Raw genomic sequence first — 22,279 nt, forward strand, 5'->3', positions numbered from 1 at the left:
CTCTCTTGTGTCAGACCTGACCTGTCCTAAACCTCTCAAGGCTGCCCCCTCACTCCAGCGCAAACATAGAGAATGGTTTTAACCCCTTGGTTCTTCCTTCCAGAAGCTTCTCTGCATAGAATGACCCCACCCCAGCTCTTACAAGGCGTCACCGCTCCATCTTCAGAGGGAGTTTGGCAGCTGCAGGATGGGTGTGACTCTGTCTTGCACTCTCCTGTTTATAAATAACAGGATCTACTGGGATCCATCTGGTGAGTTCGATCTCTTCTGAGACCGATTGATCCAGCGTCCTCCAGTCAGTGTCACGCTCCCGCATTGATGACACCAGGTCCACTTTAGCCTCTCATAAGGAGGGGGGGGGGGGTGTTTATGTCATGACCAGATCGCTTCTGGTTTGATTTGTTACCCCAAATGTTGTAAGTTGTCCTTTAGACTTGAAGGGATAGGGATGGCTCATAGTTCCATTAGGGTGGGCGACGGAGTGTCGGGCAGCAAAAAGTAACAACAATGGCGGGGGAGGCCTAAATACCCCTCCCCATCCCCCGGCGCGCCGGACATGACGTGCCCTGTAAGGGGACTCCTCCTGGAGTCCTTCAGAAATGAGTGGGGGTGGGGAGGCACCTAAATGCCACTAAGGGTTGGCCGCCCTCCGAGGTGGCCCGCTGCGGGGGCCGCGGGCAGCCACATAGTTCCATTATCGGCACAAGGTCCTCACCCGCAGCAAAGTAGAAAAGGCATGCAGGAATAAATACACAACACAACTTTTTGTTTGGAGAAAATATGGCTGCAGGTTTATTCCATACAAAAGTATGCAAATTATAGTGGGTTATTTCACGGGCGATCCAAGGGCAGGTAGCTGTACTAACCTATGCTAACCTGCACGCCTGATGAGCCAAGCACTGTGGAAACCCAATCAGTGCTACCCTTATCGGGGTTATCCCTTTACTGGATCACTTGACTCATTGGTCCCTTATTACTCGAGCCCCTTTCAGGGCAGAGCGTAGCAAGGCAAGCCCCCGGTTGTTCAGGCCCACAACCGCCCTAAAGGACCAACGGGGCACCAACGTCATTTTTCCAGGACCCTCCCCTGAGGCTCCTGTGTTTTGGCTCTGGCACCCCTATTGTGCACTTGCAGAGGTATCCTTCTGTACCCAGACTGCTTCCAGATCGCCCTGTAACTCCGCCACAGCTCTGGAGGCGGCCCCCGTCGCCTATTGAGCCCCCACCAACCAAACAGCGCTTAAATCAATTGCAACCAGCTCCTTCCAGTGTCTCTTGCATGTCCAAGAGGATCAGGTCCATTCCAATCTGTGACAAGTGAACCTTATCGGCATCGAAATAGCCTCTCACCTTCATTTGTATCAGCTCATGTCTGATAAAAGCAAAACCTCTTTGGTCTGAACTTGTGCATTGCGCTGTTAACCCTTTTTGCTCGAATGCTCCACTGCTTTATTAGACTTGGCCCCGTGCCAAGACAAGCGTGGTACTATTTCAGACCAAAAAAGCTCGCATTGGCCCATGCGCTTGCTGATCTCCCCCAAGTCAGTCTTCATTGCCTGCAGGAGAGCGCCCCTGCCCATTGTAGTGAGATTGTTGCTCCCATGTGGATGATCAAGAAGTTGGGAAAACCTTCCCACCCAGCCATGCCCTGTTCTAGTCTGTTATTAAGGCTGGCTCATCTCATGCCGGGGAGACCCCACCAGACAAACTTGGTGTGTGGGAACTTTTGCATCCACTCCCTGTGTGCGGCCCTCTGGGCCAGTCTGGCGACGAATGAGTAGCCGATCACCCCCACTTGGAATCCTGGTAAAATAAACAGATGCCATTCTCACACACAAATGTAAACAGTTTATTGTGCTTGTAAAATGCACTACATGTTATTCTGTTTTGCTTCACTGCACACTTATTATACCCATGATGCCTGGCTAAGTTACTGAATTACTTTGCCCACAAAGTATTTACAATTGCCCCTTGTAGCCGTGAGTGGAACGCAAATTCAAGACGTATTACCCGTCCCACTCAAGGATGAATGTAGCGCTTAAAGCAGGGGATTCTCAGCGTCCCATTTTCTTGATGCGTTCCTGCCCCATGCCTGCCTTAAATGCTGCGGTGGCCGCCCTGATCCTAAATGAGTGACATAAAAACTTCTTGTCAGGGCTGGCAAGGCCTGCACGCCTGAGGCAAGCACCCATGACCTTTTCTATTTGAAATTTAGAGAGAGGCACCTGATCAACATGTGTGAGCAAGTAACCCGGGACATTGGGGCGGATCGCCAAGTAATCTTTGACTCTGGCGACGGGCAGTATCTGTGGTCCCCCAGTGGCATTAGTACTTTGTCCATCTCCTTCCCAGCTTGGTCCATTTTAGACCTTCTGAGTTGAATCACAAGCCTGTCTGACACTTTCACATCGTGGCTGCATAATGCGCCTCCCGACTGGTCAGTTTTTGCCCTAGCCACGAGTTCGCTAATTCGGAATGCCCCAAAGAATGCGAGGCAGAAAGCTGCCACAAAGAGTCGAGCCTCAAACTGTGAGAGGGTAACCTGTTCTAAAACGTCCATCATGGCCTGGAGTGTGTGAAACTCAATGGGAGCCCTGGTATCTGGGCCTCTAACTCCTTCCCTGGACCACCCTTTTAAAGCCGCCCTTATCAAAAAAGAGTTAGTGGGATCCTGCTCTCCACGCAACTTGGCGTCATGGGTAACTGCAGACAAATGACCTCACACCTATGAAAGACTCTTTGCCTGTTTTTTAGCCAATAGTACGAAGCCCTGCATCCGTTGTTCTAAAAGATGCGCTGCTTGGCCCAGAGTCAGAGACATCTTCTGGAATGTGGCGAGCTGATTCCTGTATCTTCTCCTGGTCCCTGGTGCAAGAGAACGTTCGCCCATTGCTCTTAGTTCTTGCTCCATTGTAGAAGACGCCAAAGCTGAGCAGAGAAGGGGGTCATCGTCGCTCTTGCTCGCGGCCAGGCCTCCCAGAAACGGAGCCACTGAAATCGAGCGAGAGCGTCAGCTGCTACATTCTTGACCCCCTTGATGTGTCTTGCCCTAAATTCGACATTGCAGCGCATGCAGACCCTGATCAGCTCCCTTAACAGGCACAGCACCAGAGGACATTTGGCTGTCTGCCCATTGATGACTTGTACCACCGCCATGTTGTCAGACCAGAATACCACCCTCCTGGCTGACAGCACTTCTGGCCATAGGTGAAGTGCGATGACTTTGGGGAACAGTTCTAGTACCGTTATATTTGCAGTTATGTTCTTTTTTCGCCAACCATTGGGCCACTTTTACGCGCACCACTCGCAGTCTAAACTACCGTTTATGTTATTCCAATGCGCAGAGCCTATTGGGAATATAGGAACTACACTACATGGCGGCTAACGTTTGGTAAGGTGATAATCTAACGTAAGATACTGGAGTAACTCAGTTGTGCTGTTCACACAGACCCCTTTTCCCGTAAAAACTCCAATAGACGTCTGGAGTGGGTGAAAGGTTAATATCCACCAGAACTTAGTAGGAAGAGATTCCTATGTATTAGTTTTTGGTTTAGTCAACGTTGAAGGAAAAAGTCTAAGTAACGAAAAGCTAAAGCCAATGACTACTGAAGAAAAACCACCTGTCCCAGCAAGACCTGTCTGGATTCCAAAGATTGGGGATCTGGTCAGAGAAAAGATTGCGGCGAAGAAGGAATTTGGGCCTGTCTTAGCTGTCAGCGGAACAAGATCAGTTGTACTACCGCCTCTTGCTGGTAAAAAGGAGAACCGAGTTGTATCAATCGACCTAGTGAAACCAAAATCATGTGGCCAATAATAAGTAGTAGGCCCAGTGGACTCCCAAGAAGTAGCAGAAGACCAAATCTTGCTACAATCCAAGAGGTTCAAACTGAGAGACTAATCACATTTGATAAACCTGCAGTGAATAAAAAAGGACTATGCAACAAAGCCATGGAACTTGTGCCTCTTGAAACCCAAATTGCAACAGTTTGTCAAGAAACACCAATCTACAACGATGTAGCCTCTGAGAAAATCCAAAGATCAATGGAAATCCGGAAGCAATACCACCAATTGACAGAACTGCATCTGGCTACTTTATCAACTTTGATTACTTTTCTGATAATCCAAGTGAACATGGAGACAATCCAGCAACAAAAACTTTCAAAGAAAAAATTATAGAGCTCTTTCGTCAACTGAGAGAAACATATCTGATTTCACCATGGATTAAATTATGGATTGTGTTAGGTGTACTTTTCCTCCTTCTGTGGCTCATCTTGGTTTTAAGTTTGGGTAGATTTATTGGTGGAAAATATAGTACAATGGACACAGCAAGTCAGAACATCAACTTGGTCCTGAAACCACACAGATCCTCTCACATCGAAAAAAGAGAACTATCATCAGTGAACATCACAGCCACCCCTATACCTGGTGGTATAGCATGGGACAAAACTGACTATGAAATCTATGGCCCGGTTGAGCTCTTGAAATATCCACACCAATTTAAAATCTCCTTAAGTGACTTTTATTCACCTAGTACTTTCTCTGATGATTGGGACTTTGAAAATATTAATAATATGATGTCAGATTTAGAAATGCCAGCAAAACTTACAGAACATGATTATTTACAGGGTTCATCGAATTATGAGGAAATGTATTGCTTCAATCACTTTGGGCATCATTATCTGCATACATCTGCTAATCCTAGAAATGTTTTCAGTTATAATTAGTGGGACCATTGTCCAACTCCGCCAAAAGGCAGTTCAAAAACATTTTATGAAAAATGTCCATACTTCTCAGGGTTTAATTACACTAACCCAGAAACGTTTTATTTTAAAATTATGAATAAGACAGGAGTGAAAAACATGTTGACAAATACTAAACTGATTTATTCTGAAAAGTTTTATGAAAAAATGTCTACATTTGGTTTGAATTTTGGAAAAACAACATTGAGACAAAAACCATCTGGGGTACAAAAGAATGGCAGGTACAAGGTGTAGAAGCATTGTTCAGAGCCTGCATGATCCCAGAACAAATAATATTCCTGAATGACACCATTCAACAGACAACCTGTCTTGGTCTAGCCAAGATAAAATATTTAACCAACCCGTCTATACCAAAGCCTATGCCTGATAGAAACACCACTACAGATGAGGGGTTAGACGTGTCCTATATTTTAAAATACAACAGAACAATTCCTGATTGGAACAAATGGTTGATCTGGCCCATAGACACAAATAACTGTCAAGATAGATTCCTGAACAAAATACAGGGGTTCAAACAGAACAGGCCAGACCCAAGATATTCCCAAAGACAACATCCAGGGATAATTACAACATACAGTCTAGGAAAACTATGCCTCGATTGGCTACAGAAATCCACACTACCCGAAATTAAGCAACACTTAACTTTACTTGAAGAAGGCGCTGACTTGTGAGATTTCTTACTGGAATCTCGCAAACAGTGTAAAAAACGTTTCATATACGCCGGTATATACGCAGCATACAATGAAGCTTGGAAACTAAATCAAATTGAAACTACAGAAAAAATACGGGAAATTGATCGTACTAATTTGTAAAAATCACTTTCTGGAGTGGACAATGGGTTAACGACTCTGTCCTCCAGAATTTATTCACTGGACAGCATTGTATCATCTGCTATTGATATAATAGAACAGGATATGCTAATGTTACAACATTGCCAGTCCCAATTACGTTCTATTGTACAGCTAGGCTGGACGTTACAAAACCTCCGTTCAGGCTACGTGCCATGGCGTCTAATCAACACAACGTTATTATTTTCTATCTTTAACCTTACTGATAGACAAATCTCGTTGGCACAAAAAGGAGCAGACTATACGGTGCTGAGCATTGAAAAACTAGAAAAATTACCATTGACAATGTCAGAAAGGCCTGTCATTGAATGGATAATACATGGCACCATTACAATCCCGATAACAACTTTTCAGTTTCAATACTGCCAAAAGTATATACCAGCAGGCCTGTATGAAAGGTTGGGTAAAGGATACATCAAGTCAACCTGGAAATTGCCTTATACACACAGATGTTATAGTGAGGGGAAAAAAGAGGTATTTCTTAGTGGTAACAATTGTAAAAAATCACTAAGCGGTAAACTTCTGTGTCATGGTATTAACTTGCATGGAGCCTGCGAAGGTTCATCAAACAACCTTTCATATCATCTGCACGGCACCCCTGCTACACAGATAGAGCCCTTTTTCAGACAACTTTCCAACGGTAGCTACGTTATAATAAGTGACCACAGCTGTTGTGGCATGATGCCAGGAAAAGCCTATCTCGTGAGCGTTACTTCCAGGGTCATTTGTTGTATGCAAGCATTGTATCCAAACAGCAATCCAGACATGGAGGCAGCAATATGGCCTTCTGTGAATATCTCTTCTTTTCTAATTGATACTTTAAGCAGAATGAAGTCTATTCTTTTACAAACAACTGTGCCTTTAACCTCGTCCAAAGAGACGTATGACCTGCAAGTTGCAAGGACAGCGGCAGAGATACATACCCTATTATTGACAAATTGCCCCGAACATTTCGTAGAAATGTTAAGTCAAATCTTAAACATGTCAGATACCAGTGGCATCGCACATGTATTTAAGACCATTTTTTCGGGACTGTTAGCACCCTTTGAAACAGTTCTGTGCATCTTCCCGAATTTTGTGCATTCCTTTTTCGGTGGCCTGCCTCTTATTTTGGGACTCGTAGCAGGAATTTTATTTTTGTTTCTTCTGCTCCGATACGGCAAGCCAAGTCACAGACAAAACTCAAGCTACGATGGAAGAAACGATCCTAGCAATACAATACTGTATCACTAAGGTCCTCGGATTGGCACGGCTAAGAGATCTGAATACTCCCTTGTTTCTTTCGTTCAGAGCAATCTGGCAAAATTGCATCTTACCTGTGCTTCGATGTCTGCTATGCGGAGAAGAATGCGTGTTGGACGTCTGTCTTACACTACCATCAGCAGTACCAATGGATATCGATGCTTTGCTTTGTCCGGTAAAGCCTCATGCAACGTGTTGTCCCCAGCGGCTACCTATTCTGATAACGGCATTCATTGAGACTTCACCATTACGATTAGGTGGCGGTGAAGTACGAGATGAAAGCGGCACCACACAGGTACAACCTTCCGTGAACATTGCTGATCTAAACACCGACGATGGCAATGCATCGCATGTATGCACTATTTCCACTTTTTCAGAGTTGGCCCAACTTTCACCTACTGTTGTAGACGCGTTTTTTTCTGGCCTATCTGAGGTAATGTTCTCTCCTAACAACGAGAATAATAATTGAAATAGCAAGCACACAGCGTTCCCTGAACTTTGAATTCGACCTTCAGTTTTGATAAACAGCACTGCTGAAAACATTTGGAACTATTTTGTCCCATGAAAGCGAAATTATTTTTTCCCAATTTCCTAAATATTTACCTTTCTTTGGCACATTGTACTCTGCTTAAAGTAGAACTATTCTTAGAGAACGGAACTTCTATTTTTAGAGACTCTAGAGACAATATTGTATGAGGGGATCTGACAATACAGAAGAGGGCCTCCTAGAATATACGCGTGTTGTGTGAAGAGATCTTAGAGTATAGAATTTGGGGGTGCATAAAGCTGAAGTTAAGAAAGGGATGTTGTATGATGGTGTCAAAAGGTGGGATGTATCTGTGAGCATAAGAGTATGGAAAGATGTTTTATATGTGGGAAACTAAGAGTATAGAAAGAGGGTTTAGATGAAGCATTGCAACAGTGTAGAGCGCTTGGTTGCTTAAGAGGATCTCAGAGTACCAGGAGATGTGGGAATTGGGGAATAGAAAGAACGGTGTTCTCTGATACCTGATAGTGTAGGAAGAAAGATTATAAAATGGGATATTAGAGTAAAAAGAGGTGTCTCAAGAGGAGTTGTTGGAGTATATAAAGGCGGGTTGTACTAGGGTGTCTGAGAGTCTAGAAAGATACAGTGTATCAAGGAATCTGGGAGTACTGAATCTAGGGTTTTATGAGAGGATCTAAGGATGTGTGAAGAGTTAATGTATGGGGATGTCATACTATAGAAACAAGTCATAGGAGGAGTCAAAATATTGAACTAGGTATTATAACTGGAATGAGAAAACAGAAATATTTATTTATTTATTTATTTATTTTGGCGATTTTTAGAGCGCGCAAATACCCTAGGGTGTCTCGGCGCTGTAGTTGCAGATCACTCCAGAGGAGGGGTGGATTAAGCAGGGAACAACCATGTCTTTAGTTGTTTTCTAAATTTAAGAAGGGTCGGTGCACACTTGATGTGTAGAGGAAGTGCATTCCACAGTATAGCTGTGGCCACGGAGAAGCGTTTGTCGCCCCAGTTGGCCCTTCTTGTACGGGGGACCATGAGTAGGTGCGCTGAGGATGACCGCAGGGTTCTTGAATGTTCAAGCGATCGGAAGGCTCTTCTTAAGAATAGAGGTCCTTGGTCGTGAATAGCCTTATATGCAATGCATAAAGATTTAAACTTGATGCGGCTCCTCACAGGTAGCCAATGTAATTGTCGGATGTAGGGGGAAACCGATGCAAATCTAGGGATAGATAGCAGTGTTCTGGCTGCTGCATTCTGGACAGTTTGCAGTTTATTAAGAACCTTTTGTTGTGTGTTGAGTAACAATGCATTGCAGTAATCTGTTTTGGAGAATATTAATGCACTGACCAAGGTTTTGCCTGCATGTGGCGGTAGGTATGGGATTAGTTTTTTTATCCTTTTTAGTACGTGGAAGGAAGAGGAAACCACAGCGTTGACATGTTGCTGGAATGTCAGCTTATTATCGAAGATAACGCCCAAGTTGCGTACCTTCGTCACCGGTTCTGGAGGTTGTCCCATCTGGTGAGGCCACCATTGAGGGGACCAGGTTGGTTGAAGCCTCCCGAATGTCATCACTTCTGTCTTATCAGAATTGAGTTTAAGACAGTTGGATGACATCCAGGAGCTTATTGCCTTCATTCCCAATTGGAAATTGGCTGCTACCGAGATTCCGTCATTGTATATCGACAACACCAGTTGGGTGTCGTCAGCGTAGGTAGTGAGGGAGATTCCACAGGATTTTATGACCCTCGCCAGGTCCGACACATAGATATTAAATAGTGTCGGACTTAGCGAGGATCCCTGTGGTACTCCACATGGCAAGGAAAAGGTCTGGGATGTGAAATTGCCTAGTTTCACTGTTTGTGGACGGTTTGATAGGAATGAAGCCAAGAGGTTTTTTGCTTTGCTTGTGATTCCTAAGGCTTCGACACGGTCGATCAAGGTGGCGTGCTGCTGCTCCTCCGTTGTCCATCGTAGACCTAATCTCATCTGCTGCTTTTAGCAGTGCCGTCTCTGTTCCGTGGCCTTGTCGGAACCCAAATTGGGTCTCGTCCAGTAGATTATTGTGATGAATGTAATTTGACAGCTGGGTATTCATGATCTTTTCAAAGATCTTTGCAGGGAATGGGAGGCAGGCGATGGGCCTATAGCTAGCAGGAAGGAGAGGGTCTAGACTAGGTTTTTTAAGCAGCGGTTTGATTATTGCTTTTTTCCATTGCGGGGGGTATACACCGGATTCAAACATTGCATTACAGATGGTGGTTAGAGGAGGGGCAATAACCTCCGAGATGAGGTTGAGGATGCTTGGAGGACAAGGGTCCAGAGGTGAGCCGGATTTTGTTCGAGCGATCAGTGGTTGAATGAATTCACAGGAGGTGGGTTCAAAACCTGCGAATATGGGGCCGGGGTTTTCTGACAGATTTTGAATAAAGAAAGAATTATATTGTGTGATTGGATTAAAGAGTAATGAAGTATTCAGTATGAGGCAATATGAGAGTATAAAATATATGTGTGAAGGTGTTTCAAAGTACAGAAAGTGGGGTTGTTTAAATATATGTCCACTTGATAAAAACCTTATAATAATAATAATAGTAAATAACAATATACAGGTAATAGGAGGGGTCTAAAAGTATACAAAGGGATGCAAGAGGAGGCTAACATTTTATAGTATGGAAATATGGGTTGTGTAGGAGGTGAATCAATTTTCTAGCATTAGCGCCAAGAATTTTCAATTCTACTAAGGACACGGAGGCGAGGATTATGCTTTCTCTCTCTTTACTGCAACAAACAGCAGCCAATAAAAACATTTTTTACAATAAACTAACATTCCCAGTATGCTTAGCACCTGCTCCATAATAACTATAGAGACCAGCCCTAGATATGTGTCTTGCCCCGTGAGCACTTCCTCTTTCTTTGCCCAGCGAGCAGAGTCCAAACTTAAAGTGTTCATTGTCCACAGAAGAGTAGTAGAAACAGAACTCCAACTGGAATCGTGAAAACAAAACATCCATCGAAAGCCTGGATACAGTGAAACAAGTCGTCCATTAAGCACCGTACGAGGGATTATTCGCCTTTCTCGTCAGCACCTGAAAGAGAAGAAGATTCGTAATAATTGCCAAAATCCCTAGTCACAGGGAGGATAAACATGGCATTAGCAACATTACATGCAATGTGGGCAGGATAATCCTCGCCTCCGTATCCTTAATAGAATAGAACATTCTTGGCGCGAATGTAAGCAAATTTTTGATTCTATTACAGGACCGGAGGCTTCGGATTATGCTAGTTTAAAGCTTATCTAGAACGACAGAAGCAACATCGCCCACAGGTTTGTAATAAAACTGTTTAGCTCTAATTTCACCCTCTGAGGCGGAAGCCGGAGGTTCTTTGCTCTGCCTTTTCTTATTTGTCTCATTAGAATTATGCTTGATTAAATAAGCATTTTTAGCTCGTTAATTAAAGGTCGAGCCTGGGAATACGCATCCGAAGGATAGGTCCAGGTGGAGAACTATAGCTAGCTGACTCGGGGGAATGAAGGACAAGAAACTGCCACGCGCTTCTCTCCGGCTGGATTTCACTGCGTGCACGTGCACGTCGGCTCCGTCCACATTGCCAGCAAGTCAGCCTAACGCACGTGCATGCACACACACACACACACACATAGAGACCCGACCCCCCCCGCCCCCGCCTCTGCCTCCGCCTCATTACTACTTTCGAAAAAGCAGCCCACCCGCGGCCTGCCCGAGTCGTCCCCTGCACCCGCCGCGTGTGTGAGTGGAAGCGGCGGGGCACAGAGACTAGAGACGGTGTGGGAAGGGGTGACCAGACCCGCAATCAAGAAGTATAACGAGGGGGAGGGAGCGGAGTAGCTAACCGCCTCCCGACCTCCCTCGCAACGTTTGTCTAAGGTCTACTGCAAGCGGAGCCCACCCGCGAGTGCAGAGACCCCCTGCCGGACAATCCGTAGTGAAAGCGGAGCCCATCCGCAACAAGACACGAAGACCCCAGCATCACCCCCCCCCCGCCCGCGCAAGGACTGCTAGACGCCGCCGCGGGCAGGGAGGACAGAGGGTAAAGTAACTGCCGCCGCCGCCCTCTACCCCCCCCCTCTAACAGGCGTGCTGGGCCTACCTCCCTATTTAGCACCCCCCCGACGCGCATCTCGCTGCACTCTTCATTACAGCCGGGTGCTTCTGCCGGTGTGCATCTCGGTTACGGCACTTTCAATTCCAGCCGTGTGCCCCTCAGTGTCCCACTGGTAATTTAAGGGGGCTCCTCGCCCAGGCAGGTCTATTTGGTAACAGTCTTCCGGCCCAAGGGTCTACAGCCGCATCTCCTCGCCCCCAGGGGCCCACGCAGCAGTCCCAGGCTCACAATGAGCGAGAGAGAGGGACTTTGGCGATCCTTACCGGGGCTCTTCAGATGGCTGCGGCTGCGGCTGCTGCTCTCGCGGGTGCTCGTTGTTTCTTCTTGCGCCGCCCCCTTTGCGCTCTAGGCCTCACTTTCGTCCAGGGCTCCCTTGTTGGGCCCGTGAACTGGTGCTGTCTTCGCATCCTGGTCTACTGCAGTTCTGTTCTTGTCCTGTGAGTTTGTGACACTTCTTACGTATTTTTTTTATTGTTCTCTTCGATCCTCATGAAACTGCTAATTTGGCCATGAGCTATTGATGTTTGGAATATACACAAATGGACATCAGTATTTATGTTGCAAAGCTACTGTTACAGGTAAGTAATGTGCTTTTGAAGACAGGCATGTGGAGTAGTTAATGAAGGAGAAGTGCAATGGTGCTAGTGACCCGGTCCCCCCACCGCATTAACCGTGTACAGAGTTTTCTCCAACAACCTTTTGGTTAGATGCTAGTCGTGCTGTATGTACACACCCTGCCTAAAGCTCGTCATCCCAGAAACAGACCACAGTCCTTGTATTTGCTTTCTACTCAGCGGCTGTACTTTGTGCTTCCTTGTGGTGCTCACAGGGCTTATGCTGTGGAGATATAAGGGTAATAGGGCTTGCCATGTACACCTAACAGCCTACTGCATCCTAAAGTGGGGAGGCCAAACATGTACTTTTCTTTGCTATATGTGAGTTTTTTTGTCTTATATGTGCTTTATGCTCACCATTTGTGCTTTTAAAGTGCTTCTTGTGCATTCTTTGGAATCCGAATGTGTCCTTTTCAGGCCACACAAACCTTCTTTACCTATATACGAGTCTTTTGGACGTAACGTTTGGCTTTTACACTTCACTGTGTATTGTGCCATTGTTCACGATATCTGCTTTTAATGTTTTAGGCGTACCCTTTAAACTTGATATGTGGCTTTTAGTTTCGTAAACCTTTTAGTTACATTGCTCAGTAAACACGTAGCTACTGCTGCCTTCGTAATGCTTAATTTGCAAATAATGAAGTGGCGGTGTTTCATGAGGCAGCAGCTTCACAATATGATTTTTTTGGGGGGGGGGAATGTACCTGAAAGAAGAGTATATGGACTAAACTTTAATAGGATTTTAGCGGCAGCTGTTTTCAGTAAATTTGACTTTTTGGGGCACATAATTTCGTCAACCCAGCAACATTTTTGGGTGCTCTCCGGACACACAATGCCACATAGATTTACATGTGAATGTAAATATAGATTTATTGGGCAGGTTACAGGTAAGTAATGTGTTTATGAAGACAGGCATGTGTAGTAGTTAATAAAGGACTGCAGTGTTGCTAGTGACCCAGTTCCCCCACCAAATTATCAATTTCCGTTTTTAAAACTATATCCTTTTGGGCAAGCGTTACTCTCGCTGTATGAACGCACCCGTTTTAACGCTCGCCATGCCACTAACAGAACACAGTTGTATCCGCTGTTTGCGGTGCTTCTCTGTGGTGCCCACACAGGCTTATGCTGTGGAAATATAAAGCAATAGTGCTGCCATCTACATATAACTGCCTACAGCATCCTTCCTAAGGTGGTGTTGGGGAGGCGGGGGGGAAACAGGTACATTTGTTCGCTCAATGTGACTTTTATTTTCTTAGTGCTGCCTTTTGCTCACGGTTTGTGTCTTTACAGAATTTCTTGCGTGGCCTTTGGAATTGGTGCTGCTTTCCTAGTGCTTAATTTGTGACAAACAGATTCACTCTATCTATCTACCGCCCTCCCTCCATCTATCTATCTACCTCCCTCACTCCATCTATCCATCTACCTCCCTCACTCCATCTACCGCCCTCACTCCATCTACCGCCCTCACTCCATCTATCCATCTACCGCCCTCACTCCATCTACCGCCCTCACTCCGTCTATCCATCTACCGCCCTCACTCCATCTACCGCCCTCACTCCATCTATCTATCTACCGTCCTCACTCCATCTATCCATCTACCGTCCTCACTCCATCTATCCATCTACCGCCCTCACTCCATCTACCCCCCTCACTCCATCTATCCATCTACCGTCCTCACTCCATCTATCCATCTACCGCCCTCACTCCATCTACCGTCCTCACTCCATCTACCGTCCTCGCTCCATCTACCGTCCTCACTCCATCTACCATCCTCGCTCCATCTACCGTCCTCGCTCCATCTACCGTCCTTGCTCCATCTACCGTCCTCACTCCATCTACCGTCCTCGCTCCATCTACCGTCCTCGCTCCATTTACCGTCCTTGCTCCATCTACCGTCCTCGCTCCATCTACCGTCCTCGCTCCATCTACCGTCCTCGCTCCAGCTATCGCCCTCGCTCCAGCTATCGCCCTCGCTCCAGCTATCGCCCTCGCTCTAGCTATCGCCCTCGCTCTAGCTATCGCCCTCGCTCCAGCTATCGCCCTCGCTCTAGCTATCGCCCTCGCTCTAGCTATCGCCCTCGCTCTAGCTATCGCCCTCGCTCTAGCTATCGCCCTCGCTCTAGCTATCGCCCTCGCCCTATCTATCGCCCTCGCCTTATCTATCGCCCTCGCCCTATCTATCGTCCTCGCCCTAATTATCGCCCTCGCCCTATCAATCGCCCTCACTCTAGCTATCGCCCTATCAATCGTCCTCACTCTAGCTATCGCCCTATCTATCGTCCTCGCCCTATCTATCGTCCTATCTATCGCCCTCGCCCTATCTATCGCCCTCACTCTAGCTATCGCCCTATCTATCGCCCTCGCCCTATCTATCGCCCTCGCCCTATCTATCGCCCTCGCCCTATCTATCGCCCTCGCCCTATGTATCGCCCTCGCTCTATCTATCGCCCTCGCTCTATCTATCGCCCTCGCCCTATCTATCGTCCTCGCCCTATCTATCGTCCTCGCCCTATCTATCGCCCTCGCCCTATCTATCGCCCTAGCCCTATCTATCGCCCTCGCTCTATCTATCGCCCTCGCCCTATCTATCGCCCTCGCTCTATCTATCGCCCTCGTTCTATCTATCACCCTCACTTCACAAAACTTATTTACAAAAGTTTAAGCTCTTGCCATTATAAATTACAATAACTTTTATTTAAGTATTAATTATTTAAAAAAAATAAAAGCCATTGTTATTTGTAAGATCAATACACCTAAGTCACGTAAATACAACACATATTGCATTACAAATGCTATAGGTGTCACATTTGAGTAAGTTAAACATATTGGCATTGTAAATGACAAAGCTATTAATTTCGCTATTTTCAAAACCAACACATGAATAAAAAATTTGTCATTTACAATACCAATAGCTCAAACTTTCCTAATGCGAGACCTATTGCATTGCAAATGCTTCTTAAACTGTGTGTGCAAATTGCCTCCGCTTCACTTAGAAAGCGTTTCCACCGGACTAGACTCTTCCATCATCCCACCGCCACCTGGGCCACTCTCAGCTGAGTATTGACGCTGAGAGTTGGTCCTGGGGAGGTGAAGGCGTCACAGCGACCATATTGCGTGTGGTTGCGCCCTGACGCGCTGTAGCTCTTTACAAAAGGGGACGGGCCTACTCCGCGTAGCGGACGCGTTTTGCGGATGCACCGGACTCACGCCGTAGTCATGACAGAGTCCTGCCCGTCTGTGCCCGTCCGGGCCAGGACGAGCCCAGGGTCCAGGCACCCTGTTTGTTCAAACCTAATTTGCCCCTTTAAAAGTTATAGTCGTGACGATCTACTCGCACTAAGGAGGAGGGAAAGTTTTCTTTGTACTAAGCTTAACACACACTTAAGGAATTTTAAACCTTGCACAGGATGCAATTATAAATTTAACTCGGGCAATCCCTGTGGGACAGAGAATACACCTCATCGGTTCTGCCTCGCATTACTGAATTGCAGATCACTGCCAAAACATGCGATCGAGCTCCACATGCTCCTGGAGGAACGGGACCTTGATGTGCTCTTCCTGTCGTAGACATGGATGGATGATAGCTCGGAGCCTGACATTATCTGGGCTCTACCCCCCAACTTTGCGATACTGAGGCAAGATCGCTCAGAAGGCCGGGGGGGGGGGTATTGCTATTATCTATAGGAAAATTTTGACCTGTAGAACAGAAGAGATTACAATCTCAGGGGCTGAAATCCTAAAGTTTGCAATTTCTTTTTCCCCTACCTGCACTTTATCTGGATTTATGCTCTATAGACTCCCAGGCCCCTATGGCCAATTCTGTGAGGACCTTTCTATTCATGCAATAAATTGTGCAAGCTCTGCCCCCAACTTCACCATTTTAGGTGATTTTAATATCTATTTCGATGAGCCTGACTCTCCAGCTTGTCGTAATTTGACCTCCAATTTGGAAGTGCTCCAATTGAAGCAAATAGTTACAGGTCCAACGCATAAAGCAGGACACATCTTAGATCACTGCTATACCAATATAGATACCCTGAGTTTTGACAATTCGATTAGGGTTCCCTGGTCTGATCATTCTATTACTTTTTTCCCCGACCCCGGAGGAACAGCATGAACCGGCAAATATTACCAAGAGGACAACCCGAGTCTGGTCTAAACTCCCACCCGACAGTTGGAATATGAACCTTAAGAAAATGCTACCCGATTTAACGAATGATCCTCTGGAGGCAGATGCGCGGTTTAACCAATGGGTGGAGGCTTCTTTGGATCTCACCCTTCCTAAGAGCAATTTATCCCACAGAAGCGGCGGAAACAAAAAACCCTGGTACACCCCTGAGCTGAAAGCTCTCAAGTTGCTGTGTAAACACCAGGAGAGAAGCTGGAGGAAAGGTTACACTGCAGCCAGTAAGGAGAGATATAGGCTAGCCTTAAGGAAGTATAAACAGGAAATTAAAACTACACAATCCAACTACTTCCAGATAAAATTAGCTCAGCGGCCAATGCGCCTAGAGAAATTTTTAAAATATTCAAATCTCTTGTTGCCCCCCCTGTTCCTACAGCTGACCCTGGCCAAGCAACTACACACTGTAATGAACTTGCTAACTTCTATTCCACAAAGGTGGCTAGTATTTTTTCATCCTTTCAACACCCTCGCACCGAATCCACTTTATTCCCTTATGTGGGCGTAATGAGCTCAAGCAATTTGCCCCTCTAGATGGCCCGACTACCAAGATGCTTCTAAAGAATCTAAAATCTGGTTCTCCTCTAGATCCTGCACCTCCAACCATATTGAACCTGGTGTCCGATACTGTGAGCCCAGTGATTCACGAGGTGATTAACTCCTCCTTAGCCTCAGGCATTGTGCCTCCTTCCTGTAAACAGGCAAGAGTTAGGGCCTTGCTAAAGAAGCCCAATCTTAATCCGGAAGACTGGGCAAACTACCGACCTATATCTCTTTTGCCAACTATTAGCAAACTTGATGAGAAGCATGTAAATTCCGTGCTCTCTTCCTTCTTAGAGGATAGTAACTCCCTGCACCCCACACAGACAGGTTTCAGAAGCAAGCAGGGTACTGAAACAGCCTTGATCACAGTGGTGGAAGAAACAAGGAAGATCATGGACAGTGGAAGTTGTGCGGCCATACTCCTTTTAGATCTCAGCGCGGCCTTTGACACCATGAATCATTCCATTCTGATTCAGAGGCTAAGAGAAGTAGGTGTCACGGGCCAGGCGCTTAATTGGCTGTGCTCCTTCCTGTCCGATAGGTCGTTTGCGGTGGTTGAGGACAATGTATCCTCCCCCCAAATGCGTCTACAGTGTGGTGTTCCCCAGGGTTCATCCCTCAGCCCCACCTTATTTAACATATATATGAGGCCGTTGGCTGAGGTGGTGTCGCCCTGGGGGGTACAGCTGGTGACGTATGCAGACAACACCCAGCTCATCATCTCCTTGACTACTCAAGCCGCCCCGTATGATAATCTTTCCACCTGCCGTGACAAGATCCATGAATGGATGGATAAATCCTTCTTAAAGCTAAACGGCGCAAAAACGGAGGTGATGATGCTGGGATACAACCCACCCACCACTGTTGAAAATTGGTGGCCTGCCAGCCTTGACCAGCCGCCCCCACCAAAGGAACAAATCAAGAGCCTGGGGGTCTGGCTGGACCCAGCTCTGAACTTTGCGGTAATGGTCCGGAAGGTAGCAGGTACCTGCTTTGCTCTGATCAGGCTATTGAGAAAAATTGTTAAGCTTCTTCCTTTTGAAGCTAGGAAGATCATGGTGCAAGCGCTGATCTTATCACGCCTAGATTATGCTAACGCACTATACCTCGGGACTCCTCTAGGGACAGTTAAAATTCTTCAGACAGTACAGAATTGTGCAGCACGAATGCTGTTGAATGTCCCACGGAGGTCATCTGCTAAGCCTGGATTGCGCCAGCTTCACTGGCTACCAGTGCAACAGAGAGTGGAATTTAAAGCCTTGACTATGGTACACAAGGCAGTCAATAAAATCGGACCAGCACTTATTCAACCAATGTTCTGCCCATATAACCCCAAGCGGACTCTGAGATCCAATAACAAAAATGTGCTAGTGGTTCCCAAAACAAGGAGAGTGCGTACGGGTGGGAGACGCTTTTCCTTACAAGCCACAAATTTATGGAACAACCTCCCCGAACCAATCAGAATGGAAGTAAACCATTTAAGATTTAGAAAGTTGCTAAAAACCTTCTTGTTCGCTTAAACCTCAGAGAATGAATGAGTCTAAAGCGCTGGGATGCCTCCGGGTAGCCATGCGCTATACAAATGCGTAATTCATTCATTCATTCATTAAACGTAGAGCTAGAAGACCAATCAGCCGCTTTCATGATATCATGGATACCAGTTCCAAGCATAAACAACTTTGAAGCCATGGCGCCTCTGACAGAATGCGCCCAAACAACTCTGTGTCAATGCCGGCCTCTGCCATAATAAACCTGAGCCACCTGGCAATCGTAGCAGAGGTAACAGGCTTGAATGGCTTTTGTAAAGCTATTAACAGTGTTGAACAACCCACCGGCCTGATGGACAGGGTACATTCTTCATATGCCTTGAGGCACTTTACCACACATAAATTGGAATTTGATGGAAAAGCATTGTAGTCAATGGATTTAAAAAAGGTTTTTGTACGAGCCGTAATGACAAAAGACACTCCCTCAGGAGAAAACACTCTACCCTCCAGGTCTAAAACTCTAATGTCAGAAACACGTCGACAAGACAAAAAACACAGGAGCATTGCTAGCTTAGCAGGTAATTGTGTTTTTTGACAAGTTTGCATTATCAGGCCACGTATCAAACAGATTTAATATTTTACAAACATCCCGTAAATACGTTATCGTATTGTCCTTGCCCAGGAGGTATTCAGCAACCACCGTGATTTGATGGGCTAGGCAATAGTGCCAGAAATCCTTGGCGATCTTCGCCAGCATCGGAGATCTGGTGCCTCCCAACTTGTTTATATATCTCACTGCTGAGATATTGTCCATCCATAATAGCATACAGCATGAAACATTCTTGGGAGAAAGCGTGCGGATCGCAAACGACCCCGCCAGAAGCTCTAGACAGTTGATGTGTAATTCTAATTCCTGAGATGACCTTCTGCCCCCTGTCGTGATGGTCCCGCACCTGGCTCCCGAACCCAACCGACTGGCATCCGATTCTATCACTATCTCCGGCCGAGAGCCGAAGATCGCTCGTCTGTTCCATGCCTCTATATGTGCCAACCACCACCGGATCACCTCTCGGGTATCCTCCATAAGGGGAATCCGATCGGAATACGAGAGACCCCTCTGGAGATGCCGTATTCTCAGGCATTGTAAGGCCCGGTATCGAAGGGGCCCTGGAAAAATTGCCTGTATAGATGAGGCCAAGAGGCCCACCAACCTTGCAATCGCTCTGAGAGACATCATCTGAGACTCCAGTGTCTTCCGTAATTCTTTCTTGAGGTCCTTCAATTTGTGTTTGGGTAGAAGTAACTGCGCAGACTGGGAATTGATTACAAACCCCAGAATCTCTATAGCTTGGGTTGGTGTCAACACAGATTTCTTTGTATTGATCACAAATCCTAAATTCTCAAACAATGACATCGTCTTGCGAAGATGTTGGGTCGCTAATTTCTCGGAAGGGGCCATGATCAGGATGTCATCAAGATAAATTATCCAAAAAATGCCCTGCTCTCTGAAGAACGCCATGTCCCGTTTCATCAGCTTGGTGAAACACCAAGGAGCTGAGGAAAGACCGAAAGGCAGGACCAAGTATTCCAGTCTTCTGTCTCGCTAAATGAACTGCAAGAATCTCCGATGAGGAGGAAAAATCGGAACTGTCAGGTGAGCGTCCTTGAGGTCTAGGCGGACCAGCCAGTCCCCTTGCCTCAGAATGTCCGCCAAAAGATGGATTCCCTTCATCTTGAAGTGTCTGTAAAGGACAAAACCATTGAAACCCTTTAGGCTGAGAACTAAGCGATAGCCGCCGCCTCTCTTCTGGACTAAGAAGACGTTGCTGCAGAAACCTCCTGGCTTGTCCTCGCTGTAGGCTACCGCGTGTTTTTGCAGCAATTCTTCTATCTCTTGATCTATAAAAGTCATGTCTAGTTGGGAAGGAGGAGCATCCTGCACTGGAGTTACATAAAAATCTATGTGGCAACCCTCCACTGTCACAGGAGTCCTGTGTTATTTGCGACCAATTGTGCAGAAACTGATGAATTCGACCCCCCATAGGGTACGATAAAAGAGACATTGGACTCACCCGCACTAAGTTGTGGCTGGAAGTTACCCCATGTACCGCCACAATGAAATCTGCCTCTGTTCTGGCGTCTGGAGGGATAAAAGGTGCCGCCTCTGGTGCGACCATATGCTCCTCTGTTTGGGCCCTGGTAGTAAGAGCGGCCTGGGGAGCAGCCCCTGCCTCGCCCGGACCTTCCAAAAAGGCCAGTTTGGAAAACTCGCCTAATATTGGTCTGAGCTTTATCGAGCGACGTACAGGTCCCCACATATTTGGAGACATCCTTTACAAAGTTGTCACCAAAAAGCAAGAAGAATAAGGATATAGGGCTAGTCTCCATGGTTGTTATGGAGCATTTGCTAAGCATTCTGGGAATGTTAGTTTATTGTAAAAAATGTTTTTATTGGTTGCTGTTTGTTGCAGTAAAGAGAGAGAAAGCATAATCTGAAGCCTTCGGTCCTGTAGTAGAATCCGAGAGTAGAGAGAGGGGGTTCTACAAGGGCATCTAATTGTATGAAATGAGGGTGCACATATATGGGGGTACAGGCTTTCAACGAGGTTTTACGAGGGAATCTGAAAGTATAGAAACAGGGACTGCATGAGTGGATCTTAAGAGTAAAGAAAGAGAAGACGTATGAAGAGATCTGAGAGTAGAGAAAGGCGCATTATAAAACTGAATTCCAAGAGAACAGAATGAGGGTTGTACGAGGAAAGTTGAGAGTTTACAAAGAGGCAGTATTTGAGCAGGTGTGACAGTATAAAAAGAGGGTTGTATGTGGAGATCGGACATATAGAAAGAGGACATGTATGAGGAGACGAGGCTATATGTAGCATATGAGTGGGTCTTACAGTATAAAAAGAGAGTTGTGCGAGCGGATATGATCGTATTGAAATAATTGATGAGAGAATATCAGAAAGAATAAGAAAGTTGGGATGTAAAATGGGATCTGGGAGTATCGATTGATGGCTGTATGGAATGATCTGGTAGGAAACGAAAAGGGTTTGAATGAGGAGGTCTCAGTGTAAAGAAACAAGCAGCCTATGAGGGGATCTGTTAGTATAGAAAGAGGTGTTGTGTGAGAGGGTTTGAGAGTGCAGAGTGTCCTACAATAACTGGATCTGTGAGTATAGAAAGATGTTTGTAATTATTTCTAAGCAAAATTTCAGTTTTAAGGTCTTTTCTATTGAAAATCTCCAAATAAGCCCGAGAGGGCGAGTGTGGTAACAGATGGCCCACCTGATTGCTGGATTATAAAAAGCAAAATAAATGGATTATACCAGCCCCCAAAAACAAACAACGATGTGCGTGCCAATTACGGCCTGCATAAACCCTGTGTCTAATATCTCATTGACAAGCCATACTACGTCCTAATATGAAACGTTTTATGCTTGTAGTTTTTAGTGCTCTTCTAAACACTGCATATAACAGGAGTTGATTTTATCCATATTTATGAACTTTAGAAGGGTGAGCCAGCTTTGGTGGGTCCAAACTTGAGACAGGCTGATCAACACACATAGCAGTGGCGAGCGATGAGCTCGTTGAGCCATCCTGTCCTGTGAGTCTATGGAGTTTAAGACCGGATCTCCTCACGCCGACAGAGCACCTTGTTGTAATTTCCTATATAAAGTGTTCAAATGGGAGCCTATGTAGCTTACGTTTGTATTTCATATTAATTCTCTTGGCGAAGGTGGGGGTCTCGCACTGAGCAGCTCTGTATGTTTCAATGTTCATTACAGGTGAGTGTCACCAGCTCTCTCGCCTCCTCTGGATATGCAGCAAATCAAGGTAAATGCTAGAGACGGGGCCTGGAGCTCGTTTCTCTTATTTAGTCCCCTTGGCGTCACACCGTCCAGTCAGTCGATCACCGAGGAGTCTCTTTTGTGAGAGTGGGTCTACATA

The 22,279-nt window shown here is 46.0% G+C and overlaps 1 protein-coding gene across 1 annotated transcript in view; it reads left to right on the plus strand.

Moving 5' to 3' along the window:
* The window catches only part of LOC147672491 (anion exchange protein 3-like), a 392,095-nt gene that overhangs the window by 123,852 nt on the left and 245,964 nt on the right, over positions 1-22,279 (plus strand). The gene's annotated exons all lie outside the window — the stretch shown is intronic.

The sequence above is a fragment of the Lissotriton vulgaris genome, unplaced genomic scaffold (genome assembly GCF_964263255.1).
Source record: "Lissotriton vulgaris unplaced genomic scaffold, aLisVul1.2 SCAFFOLD_1073, whole genome shotgun sequence".
NCBI lineage: Eukaryota > Metazoa > Chordata > Amphibia > Caudata > Salamandridae > Lissotriton > Lissotriton vulgaris.